Genomic DNA, 26,754 nt, shown 5'->3' on the forward strand with positions numbered 1-26,754 from the left:
TTGGGTCGAAGTTGATACCTCTCCATTCCTTGCTGGATGACGTTTCTCCCTTGCTCATCTTGCACGACAGTTGTTGGAAACGGGCCGAGATCCACCGGCATGGTTGGCAGACCACCTCCCTCAGCTCCAGACAGCGAGGGTGATTCATGTGGAACAGAAAGCTCACCAGGAACTGGCTCTTCATCCACGGGCATTGACACCCCGTCCGAGATATCGACATCTTCTCCAGATCCACTTGCAGGGATTCGAAAACATTTGAAGAATGAGACATTCCTTGTTATAGTTTCTCCTGCTCTCTGAGCAGTAATCATTGTGCCTTTCACTGTTCACACCCTCCAGGGGTGGGGTTCAAAAGGGGGTGTGATCTTTCCTCAGGAATTTCTATTTTTTACCAGCAACAGCTCACCCACTGGACTTGAACTCTGCTTGCCTCTACAAGTTCAGGACATGCTGTCATTTTGTGTTCTGCTCTTCTGTAAATTCTCGACAACCTGTTGGTGCTCAGCTGACGGCTTTTCCATTGAAGGAAGGACATCATCCACTGGCTGATTCATACATATAGAACTTGGACTGACATGAGTCATCGAATGAGGAGTTGGATAAAACTCTCATAGAAAGGCATGCTGAACAAAGTCCATAATCTATCCATTGACCCACGCAATTCTGAGCACATTACTAAGAGTGTGTATGAAGAACTCTGACTCTCCATTTGCTTGCGGCCACCTGGGCGTGATATTCCTGTGGAGAATGCCCCTGTATTGCACATATTCAGTAAACTCATGACTGGAGGAAGAGGGGCCATTGTCAGTGCGCAATTCCTTAACCAGGCCATGGGTGGCCATGATCTTCTCAGGACAATGTATGGTTTGATTGGTGGTAATGGATTCCATGACCTCAACTTCGGGGTACTTTGAAAAATCATTGATGACCACTAAAATGTTTCGACCATTAGGTAGACTACCCAAGTAAGCACTGGCTCATCACCAGGGAAACGGCAGAATGTCTTCCATGTTGATAGGTGTGGGTGAGTCCACAGGGCCGGCGGCCCGGCACCGGGAGCAATGACACACAGTCTGTTCCACAAGGGCATCCAGATTGGAAAATCAAACCTTACATCGCAGCTGCATTTTGGTCTGTACCACCCCTTGATGGGCCAAGTGTGTGAGGTCTACCACTCATCGTTGCAGGGTCGCAGGGATCACCAGGCTGGGACCCTTCATGAGACAGCCTTCCGGGGACAAGACCAGCTCCATGCAAACATTGTGCAATGAGACTAACGTTAACCTCACATCGTCTGTGCAATATGTGGTCTTGTCCAGTAAGGTGCACCACCTTTCGGACTGCACAGCTGGGATGCCCAGCTGGATACACTCATCAGTCAAAGCAGCTTTGGTGATCTCCTCCAGGGAGATAGGGAGTGTGTGCTAGTGTACAGTGACAAATCGCACATATTCTTCCACATCTTCTGCATCACATTCTTCGCTTTCCGTCGCAGTCCTGGCATGCTGGGATAGGTCGTCCGCAGGGTTCATAGCACCTGGGTGAAAAAGCATTGTGAAATGGATAACTTTACACAAATGAGTGGCAACTTTTTAAAGGTGATATTTGTAAAATATTTATATTGGGCAACAATATTTAATGCAGCGATTCTTTGGATCCCTTGAAATACCAGATTTAATAGTCCCATTTGGAAGTTAGGACTGATGAGTTGTCAGTGTGTAATTCCATACTCGCCAATGGGGCTACTAGCCTTATCAGTTTATTGTATTGGTTTAAATAGCAAAGTTGGAATAGCAGTTTAAAAAACCCTCTGCCAGTCTGCAATGACACTCTGGGTGCCATGCTTTACTTTGTTACACTCGTGGTGGCACATTAAGTACTACAGTCCATGAGGGACACTTAATTTACAGGCTCTAGGGTACCTCTGGTACTATATATTAGGACTTATGAGTAAGTTAACTTTTGCTTTATCGGCTACAAAACTATCCCTTCCCGATTCCCCCATCGTGGTTTTGTCAAATCAATGCGCTGTTGAATCGGTTTCTCTGGGGGAGAGGTGCGGTCAGGGTGGCACTGGCCACGTGTATCCAATATACGTACTGTGGCGGAATCGTTGCTTATTATTGGACATCGCATCTTCTTGTGATAAACGACTGGTGGTATGGCTCCCAGGCGGACCCCGCCTACGCAGTAGAATGCATCTTCCTGGATGAAACACCACTGCTTCATTTCTTATACAGTTCCTCATCACTAGCGGACCTTCCCCCGGCTTGTCGGCTCGTCATTCAGATCTGGAGGCATGTGGTCAGACAAAAGGGGTGGTGGGGCAGACTGACCACGGCGATTCCCCTGTGGCATGGCTCGTGCTTTAGACCAGTCTCAACACTTGAGGGGTCCCGTAGATGGGATGATATCGGGATCTCCGCGTTGGGTGACATAATGCAGGGGTCTACTCTCAAATACTTCCAAAAGCTGCAAAACGATTTTCACCTCCATAAAACACAATTCCACAAATACCTGCAGCTCCGACACGCTATCTCCCCTCTCCTATGGGGCCTCACAACTCTTCCAGAGTTTCACCCGCTGGAAGGTCGACTGCACATGGGGAATTTGGGGGCGCATAAAATCCGACAGATTTACCAAACCATCACTACACACTCCACCACCACTTTACACCGTACTCGGGCGACATGGGAGGCGGATGTTCCCACACTTACAGATGATGATTGGACTGAGACATTGGCCAGTCCCCGGTAGTCAGCTGTTTCTACCCGATACAGGTTGATTCAGTTTCAGTACCTTCATAGAGTATATTACACGTGTTCATGCCTGTATAAAATGGGTGCCGTTTCATCTCCCGTGTGTCTCCGCTGTGAGTCGGAGGAGGGATCCTTTCTTCATACTATATGGAGTTGTGCAGCACTGCAGCACTTCTGGTCAGGTGTACGGTCTTGTCTAGGGCAGGTTTTGGCATGCGATATTCCCGCTGACCCTAGGCTGATCCTTCTGCATGGCACTGACGATATAGGGGGAAACAGATATAAGCGCCATTTATTGTTTCTGGGACTCACACTTGCCAAACGTGACATTGCTCAACACTGGAAAGATACATCCCCACCCAGTATAGGGGTCTGGAAGAGGGCGATGGACCGCTGTATGACGGCCGAGGTTGCGGTCTTTCAGGCACGTAGCTGCCCGCAGAAGCATAAGAAGATTTGGGCGCGCTGGGCCACCTATAGGGGTATTGACTTGTCTATTTGGGGCACACGCCATCCAGCGATCCCTTAGATATATTGGTCGTGAGTAATTCACCGGTTTGAAGAAATCGAAGTGGGCAGGGGAGGGAGGGCATATCTGCTTGTAGTTCATGTGCTGTGGTATATAGGGTGTGTGGTGTGTGGGCGGGGGGTGGGGGGTTTGGGACTGATGTTCGGCAGACTTTTCAGAGGGATGAAAATCCGGTGCCTTGGATTTGTACGATTTGATTATTGCATGTTTGATGCTTACCGGGCTTCGCTCATTTGGTACCTAAGAAAATCAATAACATTTGTTGTTAGAAAAAAAAAAGTACGTTAACTTTTGCCAAGTGTGGGTAAGCACATCAAACGTAAACTTTTTAAGGGTTAGAACACTGGCACCGAGGCCTCAATGCAATTTCAGAATTGAAAACCAGCAGCATCAGGTCAAAGGTTTGGGGGTGATCATGCAAAAAGAGGCATTTCCTTACAGTAGGTCAATTGCCTCATTACAAAAGATCACAGACCTGTGCTCTTCCAGGGTCCATTGTCCAATGCAATGGGGCTCCTAGTGCAAGGTGTGTGTAGGCTCCACTTCAAACCATGTAGATTTAACAAATACAGGGGTGTAGTCAAAGGATCCTACAGCACTTGTGGTGCAGGGGTGCCACCAACCCTTTAATATGCCCCATTCCCTTCAGTGTGTTCCCATTCAACTCAAAGCCAGTGAATATCTGTGAGTAATGGAAGACTTAGAGGTCATTCATCACAGTCTGCAGAGAGGCCCCATCATTCTGTGTCACGTCACTTATGACATCAAATTAATATAAGCATGCTTTTCTTTAAGTGTAACTAACATATTTTAAAAATATATAGCGCTACGAATTAGTACTCAATCATGTGAAAGCCAAATTTAACGCAAATCTCTTTAAGTGTAACTAAAATATATTACGCAGGAAGCATCGTGTCATGACCATGTAGGGCTTATGGGTTTCTCTTGTGTAAGAGGTTCATAGCCGGCCCCGTTATCTAAGATATCCCTGCCCCTGTAGGCACAGGCACGTTGGAAGGATGTGTTATTCTTTTTCCGTCCTTTTTTAAGTTCAGGTCATTGGTATTATATCAGTAATTTGCAATGAGCCTTAGACTCTCCAGCTACTGTATGTTGTAGAATACTATTAATTTACTTTAATATGGTTAAAGCCCAAGTGCTTAGAGGTGAACCAGCTAACATTGAGCGCTATGTGAAGGTCATGTGTTGTGTGCTGTATCCAGACCCTGGCGAGATGTGGAGATCCGTCACATCAATCTAGTTGGTAATAATGCAATAGGAAGAAAACGAATGACAGTTCAAATGTCGTTCTGTCTACATCTCTCCAGCTGCTGTGCCTAGAGGCGCTTCTTTGTCCTATACTTATGCTGCCCGTCAAAGGCTCGTGCCACCCTGTCCACGCGGAGTGTCATTTGAGCCATTAATGGTCGCTCTCATTAACAGAGCGCTGCTTCCCGGCACTGATTGATGCTGTGCTTCAGGAAGCTTCCGCTGCCCATTAAGGGAGTCATACGTCGGGTTGATACCTTAATGCCAGGTCTTTCCACAGCCTGCAGCTTCCGATTAAACATCCAGTCTCAGGGCTTAGGCGGCATCAACAGAATCAATGTTTATTTGACTGCGTATTTAGTGATGAAAGCGAGGCTTCGATAACTTCCGATCCGGCGCGTGGACAAGGAGACTGGGCTGAGTGAACCAGATGCACGTTTATTACAAAGCAACTGTGTGCACCAGCAAAGAGAGCAGCGCATCCAAGGGCGCATGGGAGGTGACAGGAAGTAGACGCTGTAGCTGGGGGAGACAATTCAGCATCTGGACAGCTCCCTGTACCAGCAAGCAGTATATCCGGTGTGTGCAGTTCAGCACCGGGACAGCTCCGCTATCAAAGGACATGAAACTCACTGGGTACAGTGTGCAGCGCCTGTACGACTCCCTACTTCAGTGTATAACTCCTGCGCAGACAGTCAAGTAATTGTATACGTTTGGAGATCCTAGTCAAGTCTGAGCTGTCAGAGGCCATTTCAGCAATTAGTCTTATTGATCAATAGAAGGGTCCATGTGTATGTTTGCTGGTCACTTTGGCATGCACCACGTGGGAGGGACTTCCTTATTCTTGTGCTGAGTCCCCAGTTTCAGTTGGGATACATAGGGCCTCATCTAGGCCGTGGCAGGCTGGCCGCCAGCTGGCAGTGAGGCAATGGAGGCATTGACGAAGCTTTCCCAACCCATGCAATAAGAATTTTGAAGTGTTAATGTGCCTTTTCAGTATATCAACCATCAGCCATCCTGGTCGGTGAAGTTTTGACAAAAAGAAAACATGTCAGCTGGTGTGCATAGCGGCAGGATGCACCAGTCTGCATTTTTTTCTTTTCAAAAGGAAAACTCTGTTTCGAGGACATTGTGTATTTTTCCTGTGTGGTGCCACCATGCTGTGGATACTGGTTGCAGGTGGGAAAAAGAAAATGGTGAAGGGGAACTGGAAGACAAGTTCTAATAACTCGGCCTTCTGATGCCATGTTAGCGAATATTCCACTGCCAGTCGCAGTGTTTCTATCAGTCAAGCTAGTGGCTGCTCTGCCATCAGATTTTTTTTCACCCTGCATCAAAGTGAGGTTGCGGGGGCTGGGAGAGAGCAAGAGACCACTAAATAAATGAATTGACAGCAGTTGGAGTCCGATAGGACTGACCCAATCCAGCCATTTCTATGTCTATTCATAACTGCTGTAAATTGGGTCTATAGTTGGCAGGGGTTTGCACCCTGTCCTCTGGTAGCATGGCACAGAGAAGGCAGGTATAACTTAAGAGGCACTGTGTAAAGTATTTGTGCAACACATACACAATGTATGCACCACAAAAAGACTCCACACTGGATTCAATAGACAATATTTATTGCAGTAAAACAAGACCAAAATGACAAAAATCGAATCAGTAGAAGTCGAGATATTAATTTTTAAAGAATAAATGCAAAAACAGTGGTTAGACGTCAATAGAGCTAAAAGTATACTTGTGGTCGGGTGGAACCTGGGTAATTCCAAAGTTCAGGCTGACCACGATGAAGGGCAGGCCGGCTACAAGACTCATGCAGGTACTGCTGAAAAAGTAGCTTGGATGGTGCAAAGCGTCAATGCTGAGGGCATGATGTGTCAAACTTTTCCATGCAGTTGGGCTACTGTGTAGTCATTGAGCACTTTCGAGATGCAAGCAATAAGTCATCGTTGAGCCACACAGAGCGTTGTTGTCGGGCCGCACAGGCTGTAGAACCACTGTCATCGAACAGTCTCTGCGTCAGTGTCGAAGTGCCAAGTGTCGGTTCCAACAGCTGCAGTGGTGACGATGTGATGGTTTTGCAGCAAAACAGCTGCAGAACCCACTTCTGAAGCCCAGGACTGGAGGGGACACCTCAGACAAGGTTAGGACTCACAGAGGGCAGAGTCTCATGGCACCAGCAGAATTGCAGGAAGTCTTATGTATCCCTGATACTTCAGAAAACAGGAGGTAAGACAGCAAGCCCTTGGAGTCACTCTGTATTCAAGTGAGAATGGGTCCAATCCTTGTTATCAGCAGGTCAGAGGTGAGCAGGCAGATAGGTAGATCAGACAGGTAGAAAACCAGATCCTTTGAACAGTTAGTCAAGGCAAAGTGGCAATCCTTACAGCACAGCAGTCTTTACTCCAGCAACACTCTTCCCATGTCCAGCAGTGTACTGATTTGGTAGGGTCAGAGCCCAAGTACTTATACCCAAATGTCTGTGGGGGTAATCAGTCCTTTGTGTGTGGACAGGATACAGCCTTTTCAGATGTAAGTGTAAGCGCCCTCTCTCCCTTACTGCCCAGGAAGGGTGTAAGAATGCAGATGGATGCAGATGCATTCTCTGTTGCACCCACCCTCCCTGTGTTTGTGGTTATCTAAAGAGAATGCATAAAGTGTAGCTGTAACACAGCCCAGACATGTATTGGAGACAGGCTGCAGACACACAGTGCAAAGTTATGAGGAGAGAAATGTCCACATTCTAAAAGTGGTATATCTACAATAATAGTGTCAGATCCAACTTTACCACTAAAGAGGATTCATCATTACCATTCCAAAGATATGAAACATGATTTAGCTACTCCTTTCTATAAGGAATTACAGCTTAAAGAGGTTTTAAGGAATTCCCAATGCTAGCCTGTGAGAGGAATAGGCCTCACAGTAGTAAAAAACACATTGTGCTGTTTGTCACTACTGTAGGAACGTGCCCCCTATTAAAATGGTCACCCCCATTTTTTGCCTGGCATTTGATGCAATTTTGACAGAAAGTGCAATGGGTTCCTGCTAACCATGTTCCCATTGCCAGACCTCTTTCCCTAAACAGGACAATTGTTTCCCCAATAGGCAATATCTTTAGAACCCCCTGTAAGTCCCTAATAAGTGGCACCCCTGGTACCTATTACAAGGAGGCTAAAGAGGGTCCCTAAGGGCTGCAGCATGTATTGTGCCACTCTAAGGGACCCCTCACCAAACTCATGCAGACTGCCATTGCTGGATGCATGTCTTGGTGCAGAAAAAACGGAAAACACAACATGGCACACAGTCCTGTGTGCCATGAATGCAGACACTGCATGCAGTATAGGTAAGACACCCCTAAGAAGGCCTTCCAGCACTAAGGCAGGGTGCACTATACTACTAGTACGGACTTATCTGCATAAGCTGATACACCACTGTTCTGGCCAGTTCAATTACTGCCAGTACAAGTGACCAGGGAAGCCATGTTAAGAAAAACAAGTTCCTCAGCTCCATGGTGGCTTCACTGAAACCAAAAATGTTTGGTATACAACATCTTGTTTTAATAAACCTACACTGATTCAAGTGACAGATTTATTAATACATGCACCCAAAGGACAACTTAGAGGTGCCCCCTGAAAACCTACCAACTACTAGTGTGCTGGATGACTGGTTCTAACCACCCTGCTACAAGAGAGAAGTTTCTAACCCATAAGGTTGAGTGCTCACACTCTCAGGAGGCCAGGAACAAAGCCTGCTCTGGCAGAGTGTGTTTTAAACGCCCCTCCAGCAGGTTTAGCATTCCAAGGCAGGGAGCTTCAAAGAGCCCACCACCTTTGGAATGCAGATCTGGCTTCTCTCAGAGGTGAGTGGATGCCATCCCCCAGGCCAGGGCCCATTGGGCACCTGGACTAGTGGGGAAAATTAGTACTCAAAGAGACATGTTCTCCCTCAGGCTAGTTCCACCCCTACGGTGGGCTTCCGAACGTGGATGTAAACATTCAGGGCCCGATTCACAGAACTAACTTAAGACAAAATCCTAAACTTACTACCATTTTCGTATTCACAGAAGGCACTTACTCATTTTGGTATTCACAGAAGACACTTACTCATTTCGGTATTCACAGAAGTTAGGAGTCCTAACTTTAGGACTCCTAAATGCCTTCTGTGAATACCGAAAGTGTTAAAATTAGGATTTTTCTCAGTTTAGAAGTCCTAAAGTTAGGACTCCTAACTTTACTACTACTAAACTGAGAAAAATCCTAATTTTAAGGCTTTCGGTATTCACAGAAGGCATTTAGGAGTCCTAAAGTTAGGAGTCCTAACTTTACTACTACTAAATTGAGAAAAATCCTAATTTTAAGACTTTCGGTATTCACAGAAGGCATTTAGGAGGCCTAAAGTTAGGAGTCCTTACTATACTACTACTAAACTGAGAAAAATCCTAATTTTAAGGCTTTCGGTATTCACAGAAGGCATTTAGGTGTCTTAAAGTTAGGACTCCTAACTTCTGTGAATACCGAAATGAGTAAGTGCCTTCTGTGAATACCAAAATGAGTAAGTGCCTTCTGTGAATACCAAAATGGTAGTAAGTTTAGGATTTTGTCTTAAGTTAGTTCTGTGAATCGGGCCCTCAGAGCCTGTCATCTTGATGATAGCAGAATTAGGAACTATGGCACAGGGTTATGTCCTCTTTCCACAGGAAGTGGTCATATAGGGGGCGTAGCGACCCCAGGGGTAACTAGCCCATTGGCTACTACCCTACACTCCATGAATGCCCCTAAATTTAGTATTTAGGGGAGCCCATGGCACTAGGAAATCAGATCATGCGGACCTGAAAGAAGAAGACGGACCCCGAAGAGCCAAAAAAGCAAGATCAGAGAAGCAGCAACTGACTTGGTGCCAACCCTGCTGGCCTGCCTGGTGTTTTCAACAATTGCACCAAAGACGACTCATCCTGCATCTGCTGTGTCTCCTAAAGCACTTCACCCAAGAATCAGGAACTCCCATGCAGTACTTGATTTGTAAAGTATTAAGTGCCAGTGCTCTGACCAGGAGGCCACTGCAGCTTGGACCACCCATTGCCTTTGTCATTGCTGCCAAAACAACTACTAACCATCTCTCTCTCATGTAAATGTGACAGTTCACCTTATTTCAGGTCCCCAAAGCTAAAGGAATGGCTGGGGAGACAAGATTAGCAATTGTTATGTATATTGTATTCCTAAACAACCCTTATTCTGCTCATCTCTAAATTAGATAAGCAGCGCCACCATGTGGTAGACTGTTCTAAGTCTGGTCTTGACAATTAGGTGCCAGTGCCGAGCACCGGAAACCAATTAAGTGCTGATGCTGAGCACCGGAAAGCACTGGCTCAAATTAAGCTCTGCTCCCATGGAGTAGCGGAGCTGCTCTCCTGTATCCTGCAGGCATCCCAGAAGTACTGCGAGGAATCTGGACCGCTGCAAACCCGACATGGGAAAGCACCACTGCACCTGTGCCCCCTAGTCCAAGGTGAAGTGGGCCAACGGTGCCAGCGTGGTCCCCTGATCCTCCAGAAATTAAGCCCACCTTTGGTTTGCCCACAGTGGACTCTCCGGTGCTGCCTGAAGCCTCTTTGGGCAGGTCCTCTCTACCGTGAGTGGTGACCACCGGTCATGAAAACCAGACGCCTCAAGACACCTCTGCACTCGGCCACTCCGGCCTGAGGAGAAGAGGACTAAAGGTGTACCAATTTCCCCAAGCATCGTGAAACCTGAGCGCCCCTTGTTGGTACAACCAAGCTGGTCCCCCTGTCCGAGCCTGCAGCGACTTAGTGGCCAGACAATTCCCAATAGACTTACACGGGGCACCCGCCGATGTATAGCACCTCTGCACCCAGCCGCTCCAATACTGCTCGAGATGACTTGTTGGTGCTGCCATGGACTCTGCCCCATACTCACCTTAAGTCCAGAAGATTTGTCCTGTAAGTTGCTGTGAAATATCTGTATGCAGTATATGTCTTTTCTCCGTAGGATAAGATTACCGCTTCAGCAATTGCACTGTGGCTTTTTAAAAACTCTAAATGTTTCTAATCCAAAATGTACTTACCTGATTTCGATGCTCATGGTGCCAAAAATTATAAAAAGATGAATGTGGCACCAGGAAATCAGATCATGCTGGCCTGAAAGAAGAAGACGGACCCTGAAGAGCCACAAAAGCAAGATCAGAGAAGCAGCAACTGACTTGGTGCCAACCCAGCTGGCCTGCCTGCTGTTTTCGACAATTGCACCAAAGACAACTCATCCTGCATCTGCTGTTTCTCCTAAAGTACTTCACCCAAGACTCAGGAACTCCCCTGCAGTACGTGATTTGTAAAATATTAAGTGCCAGGGCTCTGACCAGGAGGTCACTGCAGCTTGCACCACCGATTGCCTTTGTCATTGCTGCCAAAACAACTACTAACCATCTCTCTCTCATGTAAATGCAACAGTCCACTTTATTTCAGGTCCCCAAAGCTAAAAGAATGGCTGGGGAGACAAGGATTAGCAATTTTAATGTATATTGTATTCCTAAACAAACATTATTCTGCTCATCTCTAAATTAGATGAGCAGTGCCACCATGTGGTAGACTGTTCTAAGTCTGGTTTTGACAATTAGGTGCTGGTGCCGAGCACTGCATACCAATTAAGTGCTGAGGCTGAGCACCGGAAAGCACTGGTTCAAATTAAGCTCTGCTCACATGGAGTAGCAGAGCTGCTCTCCTGTATCCTGCAGGCATCCCATAAGAACTGCGAGGAATCTAATTGTTCCAAGACTCTTTTTAACACCGTCAAGGAACTCGCAGGCTCCAAAACTCTAGCACAACCTCCTGCACTAACTGAACTTAAATGTGATGCTTTGGCCACCTTTTTTATTCAAAAAGTCGACACAATATATCAAGATATTGTGCTGAAACAGGCCAATAATCTCTCCACTGTTTTATCACCTCAGCCTCATTCTGATATTATAAATTCACTCCTAAATAAATTTGAGAAACCTGATCCCCCTGACCACTTTCTTGAAACTTGGCCTTTACTTACCACAGAAAGCTTAACTACACTCTTGAACAACATTAAATCGGGATCTCCAAATGACCCATTACCTGTCTCAGTATTAAAACAATTAAGCTCTTCCCCTCTACTTGTGATAATGGATCTCCTAAATGCTTCACTGTTAGAAGCTTCCATTCCATCTACATGGAAACATGCCATGATCCACCCTCTTCTTAAAAAGACTAATGCTGACCCGGACGTGTTGAGTAATTACCGTCCTATATCCCTGCTCCCAATATTTTCTAAGATTCTGGAGAGACACATCCATTCGCACCTTACCCAGTATGTGACGACTCACGGACTACTTCATCCTTCTCAGTCGGGCTTCAGAGCAGGTTTTTCCACCGAAACCACCCTACTTGGGGTCACTGAAAACCTACATCACCATCTGGACAATGGGGACACAGTCGCGCTCATTTTACTTGATCTGAGCGCCGCCTTTGACACGGTGTCTCACACTGTGTTAATAAAGACACTCAAATCACTGGGCATAAACGGACCCGCATTAAAATGGCTTACTGCTTTCCTTTCCAATCGCACCTTCCAAGTTTTCTCACACTCAGCTTGCTCTGAAGTCCACTCGTTTGCCCATGGGGTGCCACAAGGGTCCATTCCTAGCCCCTTGTTATTCAATCTTTATGTAAAACCACTGGCCGTGGTAGCAGAGAGTTCAGGGTTGTCTTTCTTTTCTTATGCGGATGATTCACAAATCATTTTTTCCCTCTCCTCACACAAAACTAATGTGCCTTCTATTCTCAAAATTGGACTGAGTAAAATAGCTTCTTGGATGCAGGAAAATTTTCTCAAACTAAACGGTGAGAAAACTGAAATATTGGTACTGGGAAAAAATAAAGATCTCTGGAATCCCCAACACTGGCCTTGTGAAATGGGTGTTCTTTCTTCCCCCTCTCCCCAAGTTCGCAATTTGGGTATCACGATCGACGACTCACTTAGTATGCACCCTCAATCTATCAAAGTTGCAGCTACTTGTTTCACCATTCTCAAATGGTTAAAAAAAATCTGTTGGATGCTACCGGACTCTACAAGGAAAACCGTAGTCAATGCCCTTATTACATCCAGGTTTGACTATGGAAATGTACTTTATTTTGGCGCAAACAAGTCTATAGTCCAAAGACTACAGATGGTACAAAATGCGGCAGTCAGACTCCTATGTGGAGTCCCGAAGACCGCCTCCATTTCACCTTATCGATGCAAGTTACATTGGCTTAAAATCGAGAATCGCATAAAGTTCAAGGCACTGAGTTATATGCACAAAATCAAATCTTGTTGTGCTCCCAGTTATCTTCAGTCCTTGGTCAGTCCTTATTTTCCCTCCCGAAATCTCCGCTCTGCCACCCAAGGAAGGTTCGTCATCCCAAAATTCTAATTAGCTCGGATGGGCGGCCGGTCTTTTTCTTACCTCGGCCCTTTGTCCTGGAACTCTTTACCCACATCACTCCGGGGATCACTGACATAATATCGACTACAAAAATATAGACTTACAAAAATATCGATGCCAAAATATAGAATACCAAAATATCGACTCCCTATCTCCAAACAGGAAAGTACAAAAATATAGAATCCAAAATATCGTTGTAAATAATATAGTTAGTCAAAATATCGAATTTTTTAAATGTTTTAAAAGTAATGTAAAATTAATGAAATAATACATATAATTAACTGACACATACTTAAAAATACTTAAATAACATTAAAATTAATAAATAATTAATATAAGTTAAAAAAAAAATTAATACATATATATTAACGTAATATTTATTAAAAATATTCAATATTTTCTGCGTAGGATAGCGGGCGGGTAAAATTTACTATTACCACTCCAGTAAGTGCAATAGTAGGGAAAGCGTTGGATAGCGGGAGGGTAAAAATTACTATTCCCACTCCAGAGAGTGCAACAGTAGGGAAAGCGTTGGATAGCGGGAGGGTAAAATTTACTATTCCCACTCCAGTGAGTGCAACTGTAGGGAAAGCGTTGGATAGCGTAGGGGTAAAAATTACTATTCCCACTCCAGAGAGTGCAACAGTAGGGAAAGCATTGGATAGCGTAGGGATAAAAATTACTATTCCCACTCCAGAGAGTGCAACAGTAGGGAAAGCGTTGGATAGCGGGAGTGTCAAATTTACTATTCGCACTCCAGTGAGTGCAACAGTAGGGAAAGCGTTGGATAGCGGTAGGGTAAAAATTTACTATTCCCACTCCAGAGAATGCAACAGTAGGGAAAGCGTTGGATAGCGGGAGGGTAAAAATTACTATTCCCACTCCAGAGAATGCAACAGTACGGAAAGCGTTGGATAGCGGGAGGGAAAAAATTACTATTCCCACTCCAGAGAGTGCAATAATAGGGAAAGTATTGGATAGCGTAGGGGTAAAAATTACTATTCCCACTCCAGAGAGTGCAACAGTAGGGAAATTGTTGGATAGCGGGAGAGTAAAATTTACTATTCCCACTCCAGTGAGTGCAACAGTAGGGAAAGCGTTGGATATCGTAGGGGTAAAAATTACTATTCCCACTCCAGACAGTGCAACAGTAGGGAAAGCGTTGGATAGCGTAGGGATACAAATTACTATTCCCACTCCAGAGAGTGCACCAGTAGGGAAAGCGTTGGATAGCGGGAGTTCAAAATTTACTATTCCCACTCCAGTGATTACAACAGTAGAGAAAACGTCTAATGGCGTAGGGGTAAGAATTACTATTTCCACTCCAAAGAGTGCAACAGTAGGGAAAGCGTTGGATAGCGTAGGCATAAAAATTACTATTCCCACTCCAGAGAGTGCAACAGTAGGGAAAGCATTGGATAGCGGGAGGGTAAAATTTACTATTCCCACTCCAGTGAGTGCAACAGTAGGGAAAGCGTTGGATAGCGTAGGGGTAAAAATTACTATTCCCACTCCAGAGAGTGCAACAGTAGGGAAAGCATTGGATAGCGTAGGGATAAAAATTACTATTCCCACTCCAGAGAGTGCAACAGTAGGGAAAGCGTTGGATAGCGGTAGGGTAAAAATTACTATTCCCACTCCAGAGAGTGCAACAGTAGGAAAAGCGTTGGATAGCGGTAGGGTAAAAATTACTATTCCCACTCCAGAGAGTGCAATAATAGAGAAAGCATTGGATAGCGTAGGGGTAAAAATTACTATTCCCACTCAAGTAAGTGCAAAAGTAGGGAAAATAATAAATTAATATTTTGTTAAAAATTAATTAATTATTATTATTTTTATTTTTTTTGTATTTTTCAAAAACCTTTATTTTGCCATAGTAGTGTACACTGCTGTTTAGCCAACAACCCGGGGGCAGGCAGCCAATGTATGCGGCTTACCGCCGACTGTGCGGATCAAAGTTATACACCATTGACATCATGGAAATGAATTAGCGTGCAACGGCAAAATGACAAAAGCAAAAGAAAAAACACAACCAAACTCGCCACGTTACATCTCAATCGTGGTACATACAGCTCTCATTACAGTGTCAGACAGAATAAGGCCAACAAGTTGCGACCAGCAGTTTTACCCATATTCAGCTGGGGACCACATCTAGATCAGAGCAGTCCAAGGGCTCGTAAGACCCCCACTCTGCGTTGTAGCACCCAAACAGGACAGCCCCCGAGGAACCACGTGCCGCCCACCAGATCCAACAAACTTCTCACGCACCGCCTGCCCACATGACCAGGAGCACCACACCGCATTCATTCGTAGCAATGTCCCCTGACCTATTTAGTCACTCAGGCCGTCCACCTCCAAGTCCGTGCGCTGACGTTCCCGAGCCCAACTCACAAACGGCTCCCAGATGTCTCTGGGTATGGAGGCAACAGGCATCAACTCCCAGAATGTGGCTAGCTGTGTGCAACCATATGTGACATCCGCCAGCCAACTCTTCGCCGTGGGCACCACTCGCCGCCCCCAATGGATAGCCACCCGCCGCTTGGCAAACAATAAGAGCAGAGCATGCAATTTACGCGTCTGTGGCGGGGTGGCTCGGACATATCCCAGCAGCCCAAGTAGGGGAGAGGGAGTCTCCGCCCGACCCACAATCTGGTTAATTACTCGGAAAATATGAAGCCAATAGCTGTCCAGCTTGGGGCAGGACCACCCGACATGTAAGAAGGAAGCCCCGGCGGAGCCGCACCGCCAACAGTCATCCGTTTCCCGAAGTCCCATCCTCTTCAGGCCGATGGGTGTCCTGTAGAAGCGATGGAGAAATTTAAAGTGTATGAGGCGCAAGTTGTAATTCGGCGAAAGCTCAGTGAGCTGCCCGCAACAGAACTCCCACTGTTCCTCCGACACCTCAGGCTGAAGCTCTTCATTCCACTTTAGCAGAGCGTTCGGCATCACACTGGGCACCGCATCCTGCATATGGCGATATATACGAGTGACCAGCTTGCGGGGAGACGGGGAGCCTACCACCGCCTCCAGAGCTCGAAAGACCGGCGGTTCAGCGGGGAACTCTCCCGAAAGCGCCCGACACGCCGCACGGAGCTTGTGGTACAAGAATAATTCAGAGAAGGGCACCGTCTCACCGTCCTTCGGCGATGGGGGAGGCAGGAACTTACCATCAGGGAAAAGGTCAGCAAGTGTACGGAGGCGCAACCTCTCGGCAAGGCAACCGGTTATCCCCTCCGCCGTGCAGGGCAGCAAGGGGTTGCGCAGCAGACGGAGCGAGGGGGCATAGAGCAGCGGAACCTGTGCTCTTCGATGCAGCTCCCCCCACACCCACCGCAGCAGCCCCGCCGTGTCCACGTCTGCCCCCGGACGGCGAGCACTGGCGCAGATCGCGACACCCAGCGGAAGGGGTGCCACAGCATCCCGCTCCACCGCCACGTGGGGCTGGAAAGGCGTGGGGTGGGCCCAGAAATGTAGGAATTGTGCCTGTGCACAAAGTGCGTATAGCTTCAAATCGGGGGCCCCCAACCCTCCCCGGCTAAGGGGCAGCGCCAGCGTCTCCCAGGCCACTCTGGCCTGCCCACCAGCCCACACCAGCTCCACCAGGGAGGAACGCAGAGTGGCAAAGAAGTGCGCTGTAAGTGGTACGGGTATATTTGCGAACAAATAAAGGAACTTGGGTAACACACTCATTTTGGTCAGCGCAATGCGCCGCGTCAGTGACAGCGGCAGAGAAGCCCACATTTTCACCTTGTCTCTGAGCCACATCACTGCCCTGCCGAAATTGAGGTTCCAGAGCTCCTGGGTGTTACGGCTAATCCAGATTCCCAGATACTTGACCTCCGCCGCTTCCCAACGCAGTGGGTATTCCGAGGTAACCATCTCGGTGCCGTCCGTGAGGGGAAAAACCACCGACTTGGCCCAGTTGATGGATATGCCCGCGAGGCCTTCAAAACGAATGAATTCCCGCAGGACAGGATCAAGGTTGTCTGCGGGATTGATGAGATAGAGAGTTACATCATCCGCATAGAGCGAAACCAGAAGGCTCCTAGAGCTGAAACCTATGCCCCGTGCCGTGTGGTGTTGACGGATCCTAGCTGCCAGCGGCTCCATAGCTATGGCAAATAGCAGCGGGGAGAGAGGGCACCCCTGCCTAGTTCCCCGTGAGATGCTGATTGGGTCCGACACCAGGCCATTTACTCGCACCCTGGCAGTGGGCAAAGTGTAAAGCAACAAACTGAACCCCATCCTTTCCAGTATACGGAATAGATAGGGCCATTCAAGGGTGTCAAACGCCTTTGTGGCGTCCAAGAACACCACCGCGGCCCGGACCTCAGGATGAAGGTAATGCAACATGGCGAATATCGTACGCAAGTTGTGGGATGTCGCCCTTCCCGGTATGAACCCCGACTGATCTGGTAAAGCAATCATCGGCAGCATTGGTTGCACCTGGTCTGCCAGCAGCTTAGCTAATATCTTTACGTCGACATTGATCAGAGACAGAGGCCTGTACGAATTCAGGTCGTCCGCAGGCTTATCCGGTTTCAGCAATGTGATGATCAGCGCCGCGCTCATGGTAGCCGGTAAGACCCCCGTACCCAAGGCCTCCTCGTACACCACCAGCAGCCGAGGCGCCAGCTCGTCGGCATAAGCTTTATAGAAGGCCGTCGTGAGTCCATCTGGGCCAGGCGCCTTATCCATCGGCAGGCTCCTGATGACCTGTGCCACATCCCTCGCGTCGATTGGGAGATCCATATACTCTCTATGCTGGTTATTAAACCACGCCAGTGCAATGGAGTCCAAAAAGGACTCGAGCCCTGCCGGACTCTCAGTCTGAGTGGTAGTATACAATCCAGAATAGAATTCAGCAAACGCCCTGCCAATCTCCCCTTTAGTTTGTGGTGGTGTACCCTCGGCTGTGCGTAGCTCATGAATATACGACGCGGGTCGCGTTTGCCTGGTCATACTAGCCAATAGCTTCCCTGGTCTCCCACCCTCACCGTATCGGCGCGCCTCTGCGTATTTACCGAGAAACTTAACCTCCCGCATGGCCTCCTGGTTATAGTCCAATAATTTAGTTTTCAGCCGCCCAGCCACCTCCGGGTCTTCCCCCACAAACACCGCGCTCTCGAGCAATTTTATATCCGCCTCTAGCGAGGCCAGGGTGCTCCTTATAGCCTTCAGTACGCCCGCCTGACGAGCAATACACTGGCCTCTGATGACCACCTTGAAGGCTTCCCATAGAGTCGCCGTTGTGCTCACAGACCCCACATTACGCTCAAAATAGTCGGTAATATCTGTACGTATCTCTTCCTTGAAGGCTTCGTCTAACAACGCGTGAGGTGGGAGCCGCCATGAAAACGCCTGGGGGGCCTCGTCTGGGAGCGCTAGTGATAACATGCAGGGCGCGTGATCCGAGAGCGATCGGGGCATGTGTTCTGCCTTTGACGTCCACAGCGCCACATCTCGCGACACTGGCCAAAAGTCTAAGCGGGACCATGCACTACCCTGTGCTGATATACAGGGGCCTTCCCGTAACTCGGGATGACGGCCACACCACACATCCACCAGCGCACCATCCATAACAATCTCTCGTATCGCCGAGCTCGCCAGCGGATTCAGCGCTCGCGCCACCCCCTGTCTGTCGTCTCTGTCATTCAACACTGCGTTAAAGTCACCACCCCAAATGATCGTGTCGCAGCCTGTGTTCCTCACCTGCCCCCACAGCTTATGGAAAAACCCAGGTGAATCCACATTTGGTCCGTAGACTGCTACCAGCACCACCCGCACTCCACACAGAACCCCCTGAGCCAAGACATAGCGCCCCTCAGGGTCACAAAGAACGGAGCCCTCCCGCCAGTCCAAGCCCCGACGAATCAATATGGCCACCCCACGGGCATAATTAGAGTAAATTGCGGAGTAGACATGGCCCCATCTGGCGTGTCGCAGCCGCGGGGCGGGGGCAGTATGCAAGTGGGTCTCCTGCAGCATGCACACATCCACACCATGCCGCACTAGATATGCATGCACCAACCGTGCCTTTCTATGATCGTTAAGCCCTCGGACATTCCAGGTAACGCAATTCAAAGTCACTCCAGATCTGGTCATTCCCATCACGTAACAGCTTGATAACCCATAAACATGTATATGAAAGCAATCTGCACTGACCGGACACTATATCTGGAGCAAGAAATCAATCGTGGCATTGAACATTGAAACGAACATTCCCGCCCACCACCCCCCACCCACTCCAACCCCCCAACCGGTTCGTAGAAGAACCCTCCCCCATCCCTCCACCCAAAATCTGTAAATGCATAGGGGAACATTCCCAGTGGGGTATGGCTGCACCGGATACTCCCCTGTAGAGAACAGGGTGGCCGGAAGAACTGCAGGGGAGGTGAGCCGCCCAAACCTTCAATACAGTAAATCTGTGATCATGGCAGTGTGCAGAACCAGGGTACAGAACACTCCTCTCACCCACCCCCAGGTGACACGGAATCATACCCTCAAGTGTCAGTATGCCCTCTCAACAAGGTGTCCGTATGAGGAGCCATAAGTTACTCAATATCGCTAGTATTACCAGGCGCAGTCCCATCAGCACCTTTGGGCGACCGATTCACTTTACGACCCACATGCTTCGCAAACTTCATAGCTTCCTTAGCCTCAACGAAGATGTGGGTGGATCCATCGAAGGACACCTTCAACTTGGCCGGGTACAGCAGCGAATATGGAATCTGCGCCTGCAGAAGGAGCTGCTTGGCCGGCAGAAACTCCCGGCGGGCAGCCTGGACGGCCGGAGTAAAGTCTGGGAAGAAGGAGAGCGTGTTGCCCTTGTGTGTAATGGTTCCTTTCTCCCTGGCCAATTTGAGTATCGCATCCCGGTCTTGATAATTTAAGAGACGAGCAATTATGGGTCGAGGCGGTGCCCCGACTGGGGGTCTTTGTCCCAGAGACCTGTGTGCCCTCTCCACCGCAAACACTGACGACAGGCCGGGGTCAAACAGTTCGTGAAGGAGGTCGGTGACGTATGTTTCCATTTTCGATATGGCGGTGGTCTCCGGCACCCCCGTAATATTGCGCCTCGAGCGCGCCTCCAAATCCTCGTTCTTTGCGCGGATGATGCTCAGCAGTTTGTCCATGTGTAGGAGTTGTCCCTTCATCTCCACTTGGAACTCATGGAATTCCGATTGTTGAGCCTCGAGCGTGTCCAACCGCGTTTCATGGGACGACACCTGCGTTTTTACGGAGTCAAGCTGACTCGTGAGAGTGTCCAACTTCGTGTCGATATTCCGGAGGCTGGAGCGCATCTCGAGCATCAATGTGCGCAGATCTTCACCCTGATCTGCGGGCGTTGAGTCCTGCCGCGCATCGTCTGGGGGGTCCCGCTCCGTCTCCGTCTGCCTGGCTGCTCGTTTGTGGTCGAAGGTTAACTTCGCCTGCCTCGAATCGTGCTTTCCCATGGCCGAAGAGACGCGTCCAGCACAATTCACTGACCCCCCGCCACTCTCAGAGATCAGGTCCCCTCCGCGGCAATCGCAGGCAGGACCCCCGGTGTCGCCCGATTCAAGATTTCAGGTGGCGATCAGCACTCCTCGGTCCCCGCTGTCCGTCCACTGGTGCCGGCCACCCAGCGCCTCGCAGGGGCGCGTCGGATTATCCCCGGTTTGCAAATCAAGGCGGACCAGGCCCCCCTAGCAGGGCAGCGCAACCGGCACCCCCAATGTCTTCCCGTCTTCAGCCCAGCCTGCTTCAACAGTGTCCTGCCTCGGGCAATGACCAGGTCTCCCGACCCGCCTCACACACCTTCACGCACGGCACCCGCTTGGCTGTCTCTGTATCTAGTAAGGCCCGACACTCACCGCCGTCCACGGGGCTCCAGTGACACCAGCTCTGCTCCACGCGGTCGCCACAGGGCCTCCGCCATGCTCAATAGGTCTTCCCTCAGGGCAAACAGGAGCAGGGCAGCAGCAGGAAAGGCAGCAAGCAGTCCGCCGGGCCCACCAGACATCCAAGGCACGTCAGGTATGCCCCCGGGAGTTGGACACCCGACAGCGCGCGCCCTCCAGGTCAGGCGGCCCACTTCCCGCAGACCTCCTCTCGGGCGTCGGGCAGATCGCCGCTCTCCGCACCTTCCGCTCCAGGAGCTCCACTGCCACACTGCACCCTTAGCGCGCCGCTTCTGGTCCCGGACTGGCGAGCTCCGCACACCGCTCCCCCTCCTACACGCTTACGGCCTACTTCCGCCGCGACAGCCTCGGCCTCCAGTCGCCGCCAGTCCCGAGCACACCTCCAGGATGGGCCTGTCACCAGGGTGCCCGCCGGACTCGCGGTCCGCTAACTCAGCCAGGGAGTCCTATTACGGGCTCCACTCTCCGCCACAAGTGCACCACACCTTCCGGTGCAGGTTCAGCAAGTCTGGGCAGTCATCTCTCACCCCAGCGTGCAGGATAAGTTCAGGATAGTTTTTCCAGCCGGCGGAGCTCGCTCACCGAGCGGCCATTTCGCTTCGCGGCAAGCCACGCCCCAAAAAATTAATTAATTATTAATACCAAAACAAGTATTACAATTAATTACCAATAACACAAGATTTAATAATTGATTATTTATAAATACCAATATATTTTTGTTTAATTAATTACCTATTAATAATTAATTAACCAATTGTTTTTCAATAACAAACATTATTAAATGCTAATAATACCAATTAATCATTAATTAATAATATATTGATTAACGATATACACAAATTATTTAAATAATTAATTTTTCACAATTATATTACTTCCCACCATATTCCCCTATAAACACACTACCCGCTACAAATATTAAATGAATACAATTAACATAATTATCAATTAAACAATTAATACAAATTAATTACCAATTAATACAAATTATTTACCAATTAATAATTAATCAACAACCAATTAATTTTCAATACCAATTAATAATTAACTAATAACAATTAAATTACTTCCCACCCTATTCCCCTATAAACCCACAACCCGCTACAGAAGTAAAACGCTAAATTAAATTAAAGATATATTAATTAACAATATACAGACATCAATTAAATAATTAATTATTTACAATTATATTACTTCCCACCATATTCCCCTATAAACACACTACCCGCTACAAATATTAAATGAATACAATTAACATAATTATCAATTAAACAATTAATACAAATTAATTACCAATTAATACAAATTATTTACCAATTAATAATTAATCAACAACCAATTAATTTTCAATACCAATTAATAATTAACTAATAACAATTAAATTACTTCCCACCCTATTCCCCTATAAACCCACAACCAGCTACAGAAGTAAAACGCAAAATTAAATTAAAAATAATTAATAATTCCTATAAATTATTATTTAATGTACTATAATTAAATTACTTCCCACCCTACTCCCCTATAAACCCACAACCCGCTACGGAATTAAATTACACAAAAATAAAATAACATAAAATTCATTACTTTAAAAATATACTAACATACATTACAATATTAATACATACTTTTAACACATATACTAACACTTAAAACACTATAAAAAAATCAATATTTTTAACAACTATATTATGACTGTCGATATTACTTACTTCTATATTATTGCAATCGATATTTCTTACCTGTTTTTCGATATTCTTCACCACTATATTTTGGCAATTCGATATTCTGTCCATTCTATATTTAAAACTCGATATTTGGTCCACTCGATATGTTTTTTTTTCGATATTATGTCTATTTACCCACTCCGGAACGAGATGAACTATACTAAATTTCGAAAGTCTTTAAAAACCTGGCTGTTCAACAGATAATTGCTTTACCGCTCTTTTATTCTGTAGCTCTGACGTTGTCTTTTGCGCCGGGAAACCCTTTTTGGGTAGCTGTTGCGCATTACAAATTTAAAAACTAACTAACTAACTAACTAATCTGGACCGCACAAATCCGACATGGGAAAGCACCACTGCCCCTTTGTCCCCTAGTCCAAGGTGAAGTGGGCCAACAGTGCCAGCATGGTCCTCTGATCCTCCAAAGATTAAGCCCACCTTTGGTTTGGCCACAGTGGACTCTCCAGTGCCATCTACAGCCTCTTTGGGCAGGTCCTCTCTACCGCGAGTGGTAACCACCGGTCATGAAAACCAGACGCCTCAAGACACCTCTGCACCCGGCCACTCCGGCCTGAGGAGAAGAGGACCAAAGGTGTCCCCATTTTCCCGAGCATCGTGAAACCTGAGCGCCCCTTGTTGGTTCAACCAAACTGGTCCCCCCGTCCCAGCCTGCAGCGACTTAGTGACATGACTTAGTGACCAGACCATTCCCAATAGACTTACACAGGGCACCCGCCGATGTATAGCACCTCTGCACCCATATAAAGATGAGTTTTATTGTATAAATTGGTTTGGATCTTCACATTAGAAACAAAATGCTGCATTGGAGTATTGCTTTAGTGAGTTAGCCACTTAACTCTGCAACTCATTGCCTTTTGGGGTAGAATCAGTGCTAACTGTGCTTGGCTTTGCTTATCATTGCTGCCCAGAAGCCAGCACTCCTGTGTTACAGAAGTTGTCTGTTCAGCTTATAGACTTTGCAGCAGTTGAGGGCTGAATTTTTGGGCTGCCATTTGGATGTACATCCTCTCACAGAATCAGCTGATCCATCTTATACTGGACCAAAATCTTCCACCAGTAACACTCAACAAGCTTATGGGCAACATGTGGGACTGCAACAGACATTGGGCAAGATTCACAAAGGTGAACTGAGACGAAAGTCTAACTTTACGACTTTTGGTATTCACAAAGGGCATTTACTACTCGTAAGTGCCTGCTGTGAATTTCAAAAGCTGAACTTTATGACTTTTAGTATTCAGAAATGGCATTTACGTGTAGTAAATGCCTTTTGTGAGTACCATAAGTCGTAAAGTTAGACTTTTGTATCAGTTTTCCTTTGTGAATCCGGCCCAATGTTCCTCCTTACTCCAGTTTACCAGTGATGCCCCAGTCCTGTGCCACACAATACTCCTTGTTACCAGGTGGATCTACCACCTAGAACCAGAAGCGAATATAGCATGTTACTACGCGTGCTATTACCACGCAGTAGGTTACAACACGGTCGTTACATTGACTGCGTTGTTACAATGCGTGGCTTTACATCGCAAGTTATTTCTACGACTTGCGCTAGGTGGCGCGCTGGACTTAGGAATAGTATAAATTACTGTTCCTACTCCAGTTAGCGCAACAGCAGTGAATGTGTTAGATTTAAAATCCAACACATTCCTTGGTCTTGCACGCCACCTAGCGCAAGTCGTAGAAACGACTTGCGATGTAAAGCCACGCGTGGGAACAACGTGGTCGTTGTAACAACCGCGTTGTTACCTACCTACGTGGTAAAAGCAGCGTTATAAATGCTGTTTCCCACCAGAAGAAGGGGACCCAAGCAATCCAACACTGTATAAATGACACCTCAGGATGACTCTAAATTTGAAGTACAACTGCTCCTGCTGTCCCATGGTGGAATGTGTTTCACCTGAACATTGAACTCCAGTCGCATCTTGTGATCTCGTCTTCATTAACATTGACCTCCAATCTCTTTTATTCATCACTTGACGCCCTCTAGCGTCATATCATAACTTTTTCATTATGAATTTGAACGTCCAGTTTCAAATCATCCCTACATCACAACCTTTGTCCTCTTTTCATATCATATTTTCATCATGAATTTTGCCCTTCAGTCCCATATCCGGATCACTTCATCATGTACTATGAACTTTGCCATTTAGTCTCATATCATGAATATTTTATCATGACCTGTAACAATCTGCCTCTAATCTCTTTTCAGGATAATATTTAGCACCAACATAGCCCTTCAGTACCCCTCTATCCTGATCTCTCTCCACTGGTGGCTGGTGAAGTTTGAGAGTGGTGGGCTGAGGTTCAAAAGGTAGGAGTTCACATTAGGGTAGCATTGGAGTTTTTGCAAGGCCGCTCATGATTCCCTGCACAAATTGTGTTTTAAAACTTGAAATTAAATAATGTATTTTCCAGAACACTTTTTTTTAAATAAAAAGAGCTAAAACAATAGCTATTTTTAACTTCAGTGGTTCTCAGGTTAATGGAAGTCATTCATTAGGCAGATTTTTGTATTGCAGCAATACATAAAGGAAATCAGCAAGGAATTGAGCACAACAATAGTTATGGTGAGCAGAAGCAGAGAAATCCCAGTTGAAATGAAAGCCTTTTAAGAGACAATTTTTAATTAAGTGGCTGTTCAAACAGCCAGGTACCACCATCTGAGAAGGCATGGCAAGTGCAAAAAAAAAAACTGTCATGCACGCTCGGCACTGCAGGTGGCATAGGTAAAAACTTCAACAGAGATATGTAAATTAATTTTACGATTAATCAAATGTACTTGCATGGAGAAACCAAATGCAACAGTTATTTGCTCAGATAGAGAACAAAACTCTGCAAAGTTAATTCATTCAGTGCCTTGCCAAGGTGACATCTAGTTCTATGACCCCCCAAATAAGTTGCGAAGGAATATCTGGATGTGGTGAACAATGAACAGTAAATGCGTTTTGAATAAGTCAGTTCTGGCATTCTAACCCTGTATTTTTGTTTTGTTTTGCAGCTTTTATAAAGGACGAACTAAGCCGAAGGTACTGATGCACTTTACATGAGCACCAGCTGCACTAGACAAGGACACATTCATGTTCTATAAGCGTATTTGCAAATTATATTTCTATAATAAAAATTCCTCCCTCCCGATCTTAAAAAAAAAGTATGAGAATGATGTGTCCAACATCTAAATACAAGGGGGCTCATTTATGAGCCCTTGCGTCACTTTTGCACCGCTGGTGCGTCACTTTTTGTGATGCACCAGTGGCATAAAACCTGCGCCATGATGCACCATATTTACGAAGTGACGCATCTAGGTAGATGCGTCACTTCGTAAACCCCTGCGCTACATTATACCTGCACCAGGTATAATGTATGCAGGGTGGGCATACCCCCGCAAGAATGGGTCGTATAAGATTTCGCTGCGCCAATTCTAGGTCGCCAATGCGTCAAAACTTTTCGCCTGCCTCATGGCAAGCGTAAGGGTGACGCAGTCTCTTTCACATGGGGCTTGCCTGACGCAACATTGCTGGAGTTGCGTCAGGCTTCCGACACAACTCCATACTGTCCTTCCTTTTGACATGATGCATCATATTGCAAATATGATGCCTCATTGGTGTCGCAAGGAGGGCACACTGAGAAGTGGCGCATCGCTGCTTTCACGCAGCGATGCGTCACTTCTCATAAATGAGGCCCAATACATTTATACATTTTCATGAGACCATACCACATCAGTGAACGTTGCTTGACTTGCTTACTTTACTTCCATTAAATAGGCCAGGCCCGAGCAAGTCACTTACTCATTTCCCCAGCTGCAAAGTTTTTTTTATCTATTTAGCTGCTGGTCCACTCACAGGGTTCGGAGCTGAGAGGCATCGTCTGGACTGACTAAAGTGAAGCTTCAAGCAAAGCAAGGCAAGTTCTTTAATCTGAGACTGCACTGGGCATCTGCAGTGCGCACCTTCGCTCCAAGCCATGAGTCTGCAGGAGCTAGAAATGGTGTCCTGAAATATCTGCAGCGTGGGAAGAAAACACCTTCACTCTGCGAAGTGTCTTCAAAATTAATGAAGACAAACTGCGCAGACTCGATTTCTTGACTTCCCTGCTAC

The sequence above is a fragment of the Triturus cristatus genome, chromosome 3_1 (genome assembly GCF_964204655.1).
Source record: "Triturus cristatus chromosome 3_1, aTriCri1.1, whole genome shotgun sequence".
NCBI classification, from domain to species: domain Eukaryota; kingdom Metazoa; phylum Chordata; class Amphibia; order Caudata; family Salamandridae; genus Triturus; species Triturus cristatus.